This window comes from Salvelinus fontinalis, chromosome 10, assembly GCF_029448725.1.
Source record: "Salvelinus fontinalis isolate EN_2023a chromosome 10, ASM2944872v1, whole genome shotgun sequence".
In the NCBI taxonomy this organism is placed as follows: domain Eukaryota; kingdom Metazoa; phylum Chordata; class Actinopteri; order Salmoniformes; family Salmonidae; genus Salvelinus; species Salvelinus fontinalis.
The window spans coordinates 49,561,063-49,573,284 of record NC_074674.1 but is presented as its reverse complement, the minus strand read 5'-3'; the positions used below and the strand labels follow the sequence as shown (position 1 = coordinate 49,573,284).

The window sequence follows — 12,222 nt, the reverse complement described above, 5'->3', positions numbered from 1 at the left end:
TCTTCAATTTCTGAATCTTATCAGTCGCTCTAGGATTGTGCAGGGATTCTATATCCATGTGGGGCCATGCAAGAGAAGAAAAAACATCTGTTTTGCGAAGATGTTTGTGTTCCAATCCACACATGTAGTTCATCGGCTTCACCACTCAGATACCAAGTCCTGTGCTTTCGCGGTGGCAGTGGGCCATCTTATCAATGTTTGCCAGAGTCAAAATCTTCCAATGCCATACAAAACCAAAGTTTTTTTGTAGGTACGATGAGGATGGGATTCGAACCCATGCGTGCATAGGACAATGGATTAGCAATCCATCGCCTTAACCACTCGGCCACCTCATCTTTTTTCCTGGTTGTGGCAGTTGCCCCCACAAATTGTAGTTGCTGTATTTAAACCCTTGATTGAAATCAATGAAGGTTAAGAATAACAATTGCAGGGCCATGTGTCGATTCCATCGAGACATTTAAAAAATGTGTTGTCAGGCCGAGTGGTCTACAGTGCTTGATTAAGTGTGGGGAGGTTTCGGTTCATATCCCACCGTTGAGGTTGCCCTTGGTAAAGCTATTCTTCAATTTCTGAATCTTATCAGTCGCTCTAGGATTGTGCAGGGATTCTATATTCATGTGGGGCCATGCAAGAGAAGAAAAAACATCTGTTATGCGAAGATGTTTGTGTTCCAATCCACACATGTAGTTCATCGGCTTCACCACTCAGATACCAAGTCCTGTGCTTTCGCGGTGGCAGTGGGCCATCTTATCAGTGTTTGCCAGAGTCAAAATCTTCCAATGCCATACAAAACCAAAGTTTTATTGTAGGTACGATGAGGATGGGATTCGAACCCATGCGTGCATAGCACAATGGATTAGCAGTCCATCGCCTTTACCACTCGGCCACCTCATCCTTATTCCTGCTTGTGGCAGTTGCCCCCACAAACTGTAGTTGCTGAAATTTAACCCTTGATTGAAATCAATGAAAGTTAAGCATAGCAATTGCAGGGCCATGTGTCGATCCCATCGAGACATTTAAAAAATGTGTTGTCAGGCCGAGTGGTCTACAGTGCTTGATTAAGTGTGGGGAGTTTTCGGTTCAAATCCCACCGTTGAGGTTGCCCTTGGTAAAGCTATTCTTCAATTCCTGAATCTTATCAGTCGCTATAGGATTGTGCAGGGATTCTATATTCACGTGGGGCCATGCAAGAGAAGAAAAAACATCTGTTGTGCGAACATGTTTGTGTTCCAATGGACACATGTAGTTCATCGGCTTCACCACTCAGATACCAAGTCCTGTGCTTTCGCGGTCGCAGTGGGCCATCTTATCAGTGTTTGCCAGAGTCAAAATCTTCCAATGCCATACAAAACCAAAGTTTTTTTGTAGGTACGATGAGGATGGGATTCAAACCCATGCGTGCATAGCACAATGGATTAGCAGTCCATCGCCTTAACCACTCAGCCACCTCATTCTATTTTCTGCCGGTGGCAGTTGCCCCCACAAACTGTAGTTGCTGTAATTTAAACCCTTGATTGAAATCAAAGAGAGTTAAGCATAGCAATTGCAGGGCCATGAGTCGATCCCATCGAGATATTTAACAATTGTGTTGTCAGGCCGAGTGGTGTACAGTGCTTGATTAAGTGTGGGGAGGTTTCGGTTCAAATCCCACCGTTGAGGTTGCCCTTGGTAAAGCTATTCTTCAATTCCTGAATCTTATCAGTTTGCTCTAGGATTGTGCAGGGATTCTATATTCATGTGGGGCCATGCAAGAGAAGACAAAACATCTGTTTTGCGAAGATGTTTGTGTTCCAATCCACACATGTAGTTCATCGGCTTCACCACTCAGATACCAAGTCCTGTGCTTTCGTGGTCGCAGTGGGCCATCTTATCAGTGTTTACCAGAGTCAAAATCTTCCAATGCCATACAAAACCAAAGTTTTATTGTAGGTACGATGAGGATTGGATTCGAACCCATGCATGCATAGCACAATGGATTAGAAGTCCATCCCCTTAACCACTCGGCCACCTCATCCTTTTTCCTGCTTGTGGCAGTTGCCCCCACAAATTGTAGTTGCTGTATTTAAACCCTTGATTGAAATCAATGAAAGTTAAGCATAGCAATTGCAGGGCCATGTGTCGATCCCATCGAGACATTTAAAAATTGTGTTGTCAGGCCGAGTGGTCTACAGTGCTTGATTAAGTGTGGGGAGGTTTCGGTTCAAATCCCACCGTTGGGGTTGCCCTTGGTAAAGCTATTCTTCAATTCCTGAATCTTATCAGTTTGCTCTATTATTGTGCAGGGATTCTTTATTCATGTGGGGCCATGCAAGAGAAGACAAAACATCTGTTTTGCGAAGATGTTTGTGTTCCAATCCACACATGTAGTTCATCGGCTTCACCACTCAGATACCAAGTCCTGTGCTTTCGTGGTCGCAGGGGGCCATCTTATCAGTGTTGGCCAGAGTCAAAATCTTCCAATGCCATACAAAACCAAACTTTCATTGTAGGTACGATGAGGATGGGATTCGAACCGATGCGTGCATAGCACAATGGATTACCAGTCCATCGCCTTAACCACTCGGCCACCTCATCCTTATTCCTGCTTTTGGCAGTTGCCCCCACAAATTGTAGTTGCTGTATTTAAAGCCTTGATTGAAATCAATGAAAGTTAAGCATAGCAATTGCAGGGCCATGTGTCGATCCCATCGAGACATTTAAAAAATGTGTTGTCAGGCCGAGTGGTCTACAGTGCTTGATTAAGTGTGGGGAGGTTTCGGTTCATATCCCACCGTTGAGGTTGCCCTTGGTAAAGCTATTCTTCAATTTCTGAATCTTATCAGTCGCTCTAGGATTGTGCAGGGATTCTATATCCATGTGGGGCCATGCAAGAGAAGAAAAAACATCTGTTTTGCGAAGATGTTTGTGTTCCAATCCACACATGTAGTTCATCGGCTTCACCACTCAGATACCAAGTCCTGTGCTTTCGCGGTGGCAGTGGGCCATCTTATCAATGTTTGCCAGAGTCAAAATCTTCCAATGCCATACAAAACCAAAGTTTTTTTGTAGGTACGATGAGGATGGGATTCGAACCCATGCGTGCATAGGACAATGGATTAGCAATCCATCGCCTTAACCACTCGGCCACCTCATCCTTTTTCCTGGTTGTGGCAGTTGCCCCCACAAATTGTAGTTGCTGTATTTAAACCCTTGATTGAAATCAATGAAAGTTAAGAATAACAATTGCAGGGCCATGTGTCGATTCCATCGAGACATTTAAAAAATGTGTTGTCAGGCCGAGTGGTCTACAGTGCTTGATTAAGTGTGGGGAGGTTTCGGTTCATATCCCACCGTTGAGGTTGCCCTTGGTAAAGCTATTCTTCAATTCCTGAATCTTATCAGTTTGCTCTATTATTGTGCAGGGATTCTTTATTCATGTGGGGCCATGCAAGAGAAGACAAAACATCTGTTTTGCGAAGATGTTTGTGTTCCAATCCACACATGTAGTTCATCGGCTTCACCACTCAGATACCAAGTCCTGTGCTTTCGTGGTCGCAGGGGGCCATCTTATCAGTGTTGGCCAGAGTCAAAATCTTCCAATGCCATACAAAACCAAACTTTCATTGTAGGTACGATGAGGATGGGATTCGAACCGATGCGTGCATAGCACAATGGATTAGCAATCCATCGCCTTAACCACTCGGCCACCTCATCCTTTGTCCTGGTTGTGGCAGTTGCCCCCACAAATTGTAGTTGCTGTATTTAAACCCTTGATTGAAATCAATGAAAGTTAAGAATAACAATTGCAGGGCCATGTGTCGATTCCATCGGGACATTTAAAAAATGTGTTGTCAGGCCGAGTGGTCTACAGTGCTTGATTAAGTGTGGGGAGGTTTCGGTTCATATCCCACCGTTGAGGTTGCCCTTGGTAAAGCTATTCTTCAATTTCTGAATCTTATCAGTCGCTCTAGGATTGTGCAGGGATTCTATATTCATGTGGGGCCATGCAAGAGAAGAAAAAACATCTGTTATGCGAAGATGTTTGTGTTCCAATCCACACATGTAGTTCATCGGCTTCACCACTCAGATAGCAAGTCCTGTGCTTTCGCGGTGGCAGTGGGCCATCTTATCAGTGTTTGCCAGAGTCAAAATCTTCCAATGCCATACAAAACCAAAGTTTTATTGTAGGTACGATGAGGATGGGATTCGAACCCATGCATGCATAGCACAATGGATTAGCAGTCCATCCCCTTAACCACTCGGCCACTTCATCCTTTTTCCTGCTTGTGGCAGTTGCCCCCACAAATTGTAGTTGCTGTATTTAAACCCTTGATTGAAATCAATGAAAGTTAAGCATAGCAATTGCAGGGCCATGTGTCGATCCCATCGAGACATTTAACAAATGTGTTGTCAGGCAGAGTTGTCTACAGTGCTTGATTAAGTGTGGGGAGGTTTCGGTTCATATCCCACCGTTGAGGTTGCCCTTGGTAAAGCTATTCTTCAATTTCTGAATCTTATCAGTCGCTCTAGGATTGTGCAGGGATTCTATATTCATGTGGGGCCATGCAAGAGAAGAAAAAACATCTGTTTTGCGAAGATGTTTGTGTTCCAATCCACACATGTAGTTCATCGGCTTCACCACTCAGATACCAAGTCCTGTGCTTTCGCGGTGGCAGTGGGCCATCTTATCAATGTTTGCCAGAGTCAAAATCTTCCAATGCCATACAAAACCAAAGTTTTTTTGTAGGAACGATGAGGATGGGATTCGAACCCATGCGTGCATAGCACAATGGATTAGCAGTCCATCGCCTTTACCACTCGGCCACCTCATCCTTATTCCTGCATGTGGCAGTTGCCCCCACAAACTGTAGTTGCTGAAATTTAACCCTTGATTGAAATCAATGAAAGTTAAGCATAGCAATTGCAGGGCCATGTGTCGATCCCATCGAGACATTTAAAAAATGTGTTGTCAGGCCGAGTGGTCTACAGTGCTTGATTAAGTGTGGGGAGTTTTCGGTTCAAATCCCACCGTTGAGGTTGCCCTTGGTAAAGCTATTCTTCAATTCCTGAATCTTATCAGTCGCTATAGGATTGTGCAGGGATTCTATATTCACGTGGGGCCATGCAAGAGAAGAAAAAACATCTGTTGTGCGAACATGTTTGTGTTCCAATGGACACATGTAGTTCATCGGCTTCACCACTCAGATACCAAGTCCTGTGCTTTCGCGGTCGCAGTGGGCCATCTTATCAGTGTTTGCCAGAGTCAAAATCTTCCAATGCCATACAAAACCAAAGTTTTTTTGTAGGTACGATGAGGATGGGATTCAAACCCACGCGTGCATAGCACAATGGATTAGCAGTCCATCGCCTTAACCACTCAGCCACCTCATTCTTTTTTCTGCCGGTGGCAGTTGCCCCCACAAACTGTAGTTGCTGTAATTTAAACCCTTGATTGAAATCAAAGAGAGTTAAGCATAGCAATTGCAGGGCCATGTGTCGATCCCATCGAGACATTTAACAATTGTGTTGTCAGGCCGAATGGTTTACAGTGCTTGATTAAGTGTGGGGAGGTTTCGGTTCAAATCCCACCGTTGGGGTTGCCCTTGGTAAAGCTATTCTTCAATTCCTGAATCTTATCAGTTTGTTCTAGGATTGTGCAGGGATTCTATATTCATGTGGGGCCATGCAAGAGAAGACAAAACATCTGTTTTGCGAAGATGTTTGTGTTCCAATCCACACATGTAGTTCATCGGCTTCACCACTCAGATACCAAGTCCTGTGCTTTCGTGGTCGCAGTGGGCCATCTTATCAGTGTTTGCCAGAGTCAAAATCTTCCAATGCCATACAAAACCAAACTTTCATTGTAGGTACGATGAGGATGGGATTCGAACCCATGCGTGCATAGCACAATGGATTAGCAGTCCATCGCCTTAACCACTCAGCCACCTCATCCTTTTTCCTGCTTGTGGCAGTTGCCCCCACAAATTGTAGTTGCTGTATTTAAACCCTTGATTGAAATCAATGAAAGTTAAGCATAGCAATTGCAGGGCCATGTGTCGATCCCATCGAGACATTTAACAAATGTGTTGTCAGGCAGAGTTGTCTACAGTGCTTGATTAAGTGTGGGGAGGTTTCGGTTCATATCCCACCGTTGAGGTTGCCCTTGGTAAAGCTATTCTTCAATTTCTGAATCTTATCAGTCGCTCTAGGATTGTGCAGGGATTCTATATTCATGTGGGGCCATGCAAGAGAAGAAAAAACATCTGTTTTGCGAAGATGTTTGTGTTCCAATCCACACATGTAGTTCATCGGCTTCACCACTCAGATACCAAGTCCTGTGCTTTCGCGGTGGCAGTGGGCCATCTTATCAATGTTTGCCAGAGTCAAAATCTTCCAATGCCATACAAAACCAAAGTTTTTTTGTAGGAACGATGAGGATGGGATTCGAACCCATGCGTGCATAGCACAATGGATTAGCAGTCCATCGCCTTTACCACTCGGCCACCTCATCCTTATTCCTGCATGTGGCAGTTGCCCCCACAAACTGTAGTTGCTGAAATTTAACCCTTGATTGAAATCAATGAAAGTTAAGCATAGCAATTGCAGGGCCATGTGTCGATCCCATCGAGACATTTAAAAAATGTGTTGTCAGGCCGAGTGGTCTACAGTGCTTGATTAAGTGTGGGGAGTTTTCGGTTCAAATCCCACCGTTGAGGTTGCCCTTGGTAAAGCTATTCTTCAATTCCTGAATCTTATCAGTCGCTATAGGATTGTGCAGGGATTCTATATTCACGTGGGGCCATGCAAGAGAAGAAAAAACATCTGTTGTGCGAACATGTTTGTGTTCCAATGGACACATGTAGTTCATCGGCTTCACCACTCAGATACCAAGTCCTGTGCTTTCGCGGTCGCAGTGGGCCATCTTATCAGTGTTTGCCAGAGTCAAAATCTTCCAATGCCATACAAAACCAAAGTTTTTTTGTAGGTACGATGAGGATGGGATTCAAACCCACGCGTGCATAGCACAATGGATTAGCAGTCCATCGCCTTAACCACTCAGCCACCTCATTCTTTTTTCTGCCGGTGGCAGTTGCCCCCACAAACTGTAGTTGCTGTAATTTAAACCCTTGATTGAAATCAAAGAGAGTTAAGCATAGCAATTGCAGGGCCATGTGTCGATCCCATCGAGACATTTAACAATTGTGTTGTCAGGCCGAATGGTTTACAGTGCTTGATTAAGTGTGGGGAGGTTTCGGTTCAAATCCCACCGTTGGGGTTGCCCTTGGTAAAGCTATTCTTCAATTCCTGAATCTTATCAGTTTGCTCTAGGATTGTGCAGGGATTCTATATTCATGTGGGGCCATGCAAGAGAAGACAAAACATCTGTTTTGCGAAGATGTTTGTGTTCCAATCCACACATGTAGTTCATCGGCTTCACCACTCAGATACCAAGTCCTGTGCTTTCGTGGTCGCAGTGGGCCATCTTATCAGTGTTTGCCAGAGTCAAAATCTTCCAATGCCATACAAAACCAAACTTTCATTGTAGGTACGATGAGGATGGGATTCGAACCCATGCGTGCATAGCACAATGGATTAGCAGTCCATCGCCTTAACCACTCAGCCACCTCATTCTTTTTTCTGCCGGTGGCAGTTGCCCCCACAAACTGTAGTTGCTGTATTTAAACCCTTGATTGAAATCAATGAAAGTTAAGCATAGCAATTGCAGGGCCTTGTGTCGATCTCATCGAGACATTTAAAAAATGTGTTGTCAGGCCGAGTGGTCTACAGTGCTTGATTAAGTGTGGGGAGGTTTCGGTTCAAATCCCACCGTTGAGGTTGCCCTTGGTAAAGCTATTCTTCAATTTCTGAATCTTATCAGTCGCTATAGGATTGTGCAGGGATTCTATATTCACGTCGGGCCATGCAAGAGAAGAAAAAACATCTGTTGTGCGAACATGTTTGTGATCCAATCCACACATGTAGTTCATCGGCTTCACCACTCAGATACCAAGTCCTGTGCTTTCGCAGTGGCAGTGGGCCATCTTATCAGTGTTTGCCAGAGTCAAAATCTTCCAATGCCATACAAAACCAAAGTTTTTTTGTAGGTACGATGAGGATGGGATTCGAACTCATGCGTGCATAGCACAATGGATTAGCAGTCCATCGCCTTAACCACTCGGCCACCTCATCCTTTTTCCTGGGTGTGGCAGTTGCCCCCACAAATTGTAGTTGCTGTATTTAAACCCTTGATTGAAATCAATGAAAGTTAAGCATAGCAATTGCAGGGCCATGTGTCGATCTCATCGAGACATTTAAAAAATGTGTTGTCAGGCCGAGTGGTCTACAGTGCTTGATTAAGTGTGGGGAGGTTTCGGTTCAAATCCCACCGTTGAGGTTGCCCTTGGTAAAGCTATTCTTCAATTTCTGAATCTTATCAGTCGCTATAGGATTGTGCAGGGATTCTATATTCACGTCGGGCCATGCAAGAGAAGAAAAAACATCTGTTGTGCGAACATGTTTGTGATCCAATCCACACATGTAGTTCATCGGCTTCACCACTCAGATACCAAGTCCTGTGCTTTCGCGGTGGCAGTGGGCCATCTTATCAGTGTTTGCCAGAGTCAAAATCTTCCAATGCCATACAAAACCAAACTTTCATTGTAGGTACGATGAGGATGGGATTCGAACCCATGCGTGCATAGCACAATGGATTAGCAATCCATCGCTTTAACCACTCGGCCACCTCATCCTTTTTCCTGCTTGTGGCAGTTGCCCCCACAAATTGTAGTTGCTGTATTTAAACCCTTGATTGAAATCAATGAAAGTTAAGCATAGCAATTGCAGGGCCATGTGTCGATCCCATCGAGACATTTAAAAATTGTGTTGTCAGGCAGAGTTGTCTACAGTGCTTGATTAAGTGTGGGGAGGTTTCGGTTCACATCCCACCGTTGAGGTTGCCCTTGGTAAAGCTATTCTTCAATTTCTGAATCTTATCAGTCGCTCTAGCATTGTGCAGGGATTCTATATTCATGTGGGGCCATGCAAGAGAAGACAAAACATCTGTTTTGCGAAGATGTTTGTGTTCCAATCCACACATGTAGTTCATCGGCTTCACCACTCAGATACCAAGTCCTGTGCTTTCGCGGTGGCAGTGGGCCATCTTATCAACGTTTGCCAGAGTCAAAATCTTCCAATGCCATACAAAACCAATCTTTTTTTGAGCACACGATGAGGATGGGATTCGAACCCATGCATGCATAGCACAATGGATTAGCAGTCCATCGCCTTAACCACTCAGCCACCTCATCCTTGTTCCTGCTTTTGGCAGTTGCCCCCACAAACTGTAGTTGCTGTAATTAAACCCTTGATTGAAATCAATGAAAGTTAAGCATAGCAATTGCAGGGCCATGTGTCGATCCCATCGAGACATTTAAAAAATGTGTTGTCAGGCCGAGTGGTCTACAGTGCTTGATTAAGTGTGGGGAGGTTTCGGTTCATATCCCACCGTTGAGGTTGCCCTTGGTAAAGCTATTCTTCCATTTCTGAATCTTATCAGTCGCTCTAGGATTGTGCAGGGATTCTATATTCATGTGGGGCCATGCAAGAGAAGACAAAACATCTGTTTTGCGAAGATGTTTGTGTTCCAATCCACACATGTAGTTCATCGGCTTCACCACTCAGATACCAAGTCCTGTGCTTTCGCGGTGGCAGTGGGCCATCTTATCAGTGTTTGCCAGAGTCAAAATCTTCCAATGCCATACAAAACCAATCTTTTTTTGTGCACACGATGAGGATGGGATTCGAACCCATGCGTGCATAGCACAATGGATTAGCAGTCCATCGCCTTAACCACTCGACCACCTCATCTTTTTTCAGTCTTGTGGCAGTTGCCCCCACAAACTGTAGTTGCTGTAATTTAAACCCTTGATTGAAATCAAAGAGAGTTAAGCATAGCAATTGCAGGGCCATGTGTCGATCCCATCGAGACATTTAACAATTGTGTTGTCAGGCCGAAAGGTGTACAGTGCTTGATTAAGTGTGGGGAGGTTTCGGTTCAAATCCCACATTTGGGGTTGCCCTTGGTAAAGCTATTCTTCAATTCCTGAATCTTATCAGTCGCTCTAGGATTGTGCAGGGATTCTATATTCATGTGGGGCCATGCAAGAGAAGACAAAACATCTGTTTTGCGAAGATGTTTGTGTTCCAATCCACACAAGTAGTTCATCGGCTTCACCACTCAGATACCAAGTCCTGTGCTTTCGCGGTGGCAGTGGGCCATCTTATCAGTGTTTGCCAGAGTCAAAATCTTCCAATGCCATACAAAACCAAAGTTTTTTTGTAGGTACGATGAGGATGGGATTCGAACCCATGCGTGCATAGCACAAGGGATTAGCAGTCCATCGCCTTAACCACTCGGCCACCTCATCCTTTTTCCTGGGTGTGGCAGTTGCCCCCACAAATTGTAGTTGCTGTATTTAAACCCTTGATTGAAATCAATGAAAGTTAAGCATAGCAATTGCAGGGCCATGTGTCGATCCCATCGAGACATTTAAAAATTGTGTTGTCAGGCAGAGTTGTCTACAGTGCTTGATTAAGTGTGGGGAGGTTTCGGTTCATATCCCACCGTTGAGGTTGCCCTTGGTAAAGCTATTCTTCAATTTCTGAATCTTATCAGTCGCTCTAGCATTGTGCAGGGATTCTATATTCATGTGGGGCCATGCAAGAGAAGAAAAAACATCGGTTTTGCGAAGATGTTTGTGTTCCAATCCACACATGTAGTTCATCGGCTTCACCACTCAGATACCAAGTCCTGTGCTTTCACGGTGGCAGTGGGCCATCTTATCAGTGTTTGCCAGATTCAAAATCTTCCAATGCCATACAAAAACAAATTTATTTTGTGCACACGATGAGATTCGAACCCATGCCTGCATAGCACAATGGATTAGCAGTCCATCGCCTTAACCACTCGGCCACCTCATCCTTTTTCCTACTTGTGGCAGTTGCCCCCACAAATTGTAGTTGCTGTATTTAAACCCTTGATTGAAATCAATGAAAGTTAAGCATAGCAATTGCAGGGCCATGTGTCGATCCCATCGAGACATTTAAAAAATGTGTTGTCAGGCCGAGTGGTCTACAGTGCTTGATTAAGTGTGGGGAGGTTTCGGTTCATATCCCACCGTTGAGGTTGCCCTTGGTAAAGCTATTCTTCAATTTCTGAATCTTATCAGTCGCTCTAGGATTGTGCAGGGATTCTATATTCATGTGGGGCCATGCAAGAGAAGAAAAAACATCTGTTTTGCGAAGATGTTTGTGTTCCAATCCACACATGTAGTTCATCGGCTTCACCACTCAGATACCAAGTCCTGTGCTTTCGCGGTGGCAGTGGGCCATCTTATCAATGTTTGCCAGAGTCAAAATCTTCCAATGCCATACAAAACCAATCTTTTTTTGTGCACACGATGAGGATGGGATTCGAACCCATGCGTGCATAGCACAATGGATTAGCAGTCCATCGCCTTAACCACTCGACCACCTCATCTTTTTTCAGTCTTGTGGCAGTTGCCCCCACAAACTGTAGTTGCTGTAATTTAAACCCTTGATTGAAATCAAAGAGAGTTAAGCATAGCAATTGCAGGGCCATGTGTCGATCCCATCGAGACATTTAACAATTGTGTTGTCAGGCCGAAAGGTGTACAGTGCTTGATTAAGTGTGGGGAGGTTTCGGTTCAAATCCCACCGTTGGGGTTGCCCTTGGTAAAGCTATTCTTCAATTCCTGAATCTTATCAGTTTGCTCTAGGATTGTGCAGGGATTCTATATTCATGTGGGGCCATGCAAGAGAAGACAAAACATCTGTTTTGCGAAGATGTTTGTGTTCCAATCCACACATGTAGTTCATCGGCTTCACCACTCAGATACCAAGTCCTGTGCTTTCGTGGTCGCAGTGGGCCATCTTATCAGTGTTTGCCAGAGTCAAAATCTTCCAATGCCATACAAAACCAAACTTTCATTGTAGGTCCGATGAGGATGGGATTCGAACCCATGCGTGGATAGCACAATGGATTAGCAGTCCATCGCCTTAACCACTCGGCCACCTCATCCTTTTTCCTGCTTGTGGCAGTTGCCCCCACAAATTGTAGTTGCTGTATTTAAACCCTTGATTGAAATCAATGAAAGTTAAGCATAGCAATTGCAGGGCCATGTGTCGATCCCATCGAGACATTTAAAAAATGTGTTGTCAGGC

General features: G+C 44.6%; 16 non-coding genes across 16 annotated transcripts; all 16 read right to left on the bottom strand.

Moving 5' to 3' along the window:
* Positions 1-253: 253 nt before the first annotated feature.
* Positions 254-335, bottom strand: trnas-gcu (transfer RNA serine (anticodon GCU)). Its single transcript has one exon. It is a non-coding gene; the product is annotated as a tRNA-Ser (tRNA).
* Positions 336-812: 477 nt separating this feature from the next.
* On the bottom strand, positions 813-894 carry trnas-gcu (transfer RNA serine (anticodon GCU)). The gene has a single exon. It is a non-coding gene; the product is annotated as a tRNA-Ser (tRNA).
* Positions 895-1,932: 1,038 nt separating this feature from the next.
* trnar-ucu (transfer RNA arginine (anticodon UCU)) lies at positions 1,933-2,014 on the bottom strand. Its single transcript has one exon. It is a non-coding gene; the product is annotated as a tRNA-Arg (tRNA).
* A 478-nt stretch (positions 2,015-2,492) lies between these two features.
* trnat-ggu (transfer RNA threonine (anticodon GGU)) lies at positions 2,493-2,574 on the bottom strand. Its single transcript has one exon. It is a non-coding gene; the product is annotated as a tRNA-Thr (tRNA).
* A 477-nt stretch (positions 2,575-3,051) lies between these two features.
* Positions 3,052-3,133, bottom strand: trnas-gcu (transfer RNA serine (anticodon GCU)). The gene has a single exon. It is a non-coding gene; the product is annotated as a tRNA-Ser (tRNA).
* Positions 3,134-4,729: 1,596 nt separating this feature from the next.
* On the bottom strand, positions 4,730-4,811 carry trnas-gcu (transfer RNA serine (anticodon GCU)). Its single transcript has one exon. It is a non-coding gene; the product is annotated as a tRNA-Ser (tRNA).
* Positions 4,812-5,849: 1,038 nt separating this feature from the next.
* Positions 5,850-5,931, bottom strand: trnas-gcu (transfer RNA serine (anticodon GCU)). Its single transcript has one exon. It is a non-coding gene; the product is annotated as a tRNA-Ser (tRNA).
* A 477-nt stretch (positions 5,932-6,408) lies between these two features.
* Positions 6,409-6,490, bottom strand: trnas-gcu (transfer RNA serine (anticodon GCU)). The gene has a single exon. It is a non-coding gene; the product is annotated as a tRNA-Ser (tRNA).
* A 1,038-nt stretch (positions 6,491-7,528) lies between these two features.
* Positions 7,529-7,610, bottom strand: trnas-gcu (transfer RNA serine (anticodon GCU)). The gene has a single exon. It is a non-coding gene; the product is annotated as a tRNA-Ser (tRNA).
* A 477-nt stretch (positions 7,611-8,087) lies between these two features.
* trnas-gcu (transfer RNA serine (anticodon GCU)) lies at positions 8,088-8,169 on the bottom strand. Its single transcript has one exon. It is a non-coding gene; the product is annotated as a tRNA-Ser (tRNA).
* A 477-nt stretch (positions 8,170-8,646) lies between these two features.
* trnas-gcu (transfer RNA serine (anticodon GCU)) lies at positions 8,647-8,728 on the bottom strand. The gene has a single exon. It is a non-coding gene; the product is annotated as a tRNA-Ser (tRNA).
* Positions 8,729-9,205: 477 nt separating this feature from the next.
* On the bottom strand, positions 9,206-9,287 carry trnas-gcu (transfer RNA serine (anticodon GCU)). The gene has a single exon. It is a non-coding gene; the product is annotated as a tRNA-Ser (tRNA).
* A 477-nt stretch (positions 9,288-9,764) lies between these two features.
* On the bottom strand, positions 9,765-9,846 carry trnas-gcu (transfer RNA serine (anticodon GCU)). Its single transcript has one exon. It is a non-coding gene; the product is annotated as a tRNA-Ser (tRNA).
* A 478-nt stretch (positions 9,847-10,324) lies between these two features.
* trnas-gcu (transfer RNA serine (anticodon GCU)) lies at positions 10,325-10,406 on the bottom strand. The gene has a single exon. It is a non-coding gene; the product is annotated as a tRNA-Ser (tRNA).
* Positions 10,407-11,436: 1,030 nt separating this feature from the next.
* On the bottom strand, positions 11,437-11,518 carry trnas-gcu (transfer RNA serine (anticodon GCU)). The gene has a single exon. It is a non-coding gene; the product is annotated as a tRNA-Ser (tRNA).
* Positions 11,519-11,997: 479 nt separating this feature from the next.
* On the bottom strand, positions 11,998-12,079 carry trnas-gcu (transfer RNA serine (anticodon GCU)). Its single transcript has one exon. It is a non-coding gene; the product is annotated as a tRNA-Ser (tRNA).
* Positions 12,080-12,222: the final 143 nt, after the last annotated feature.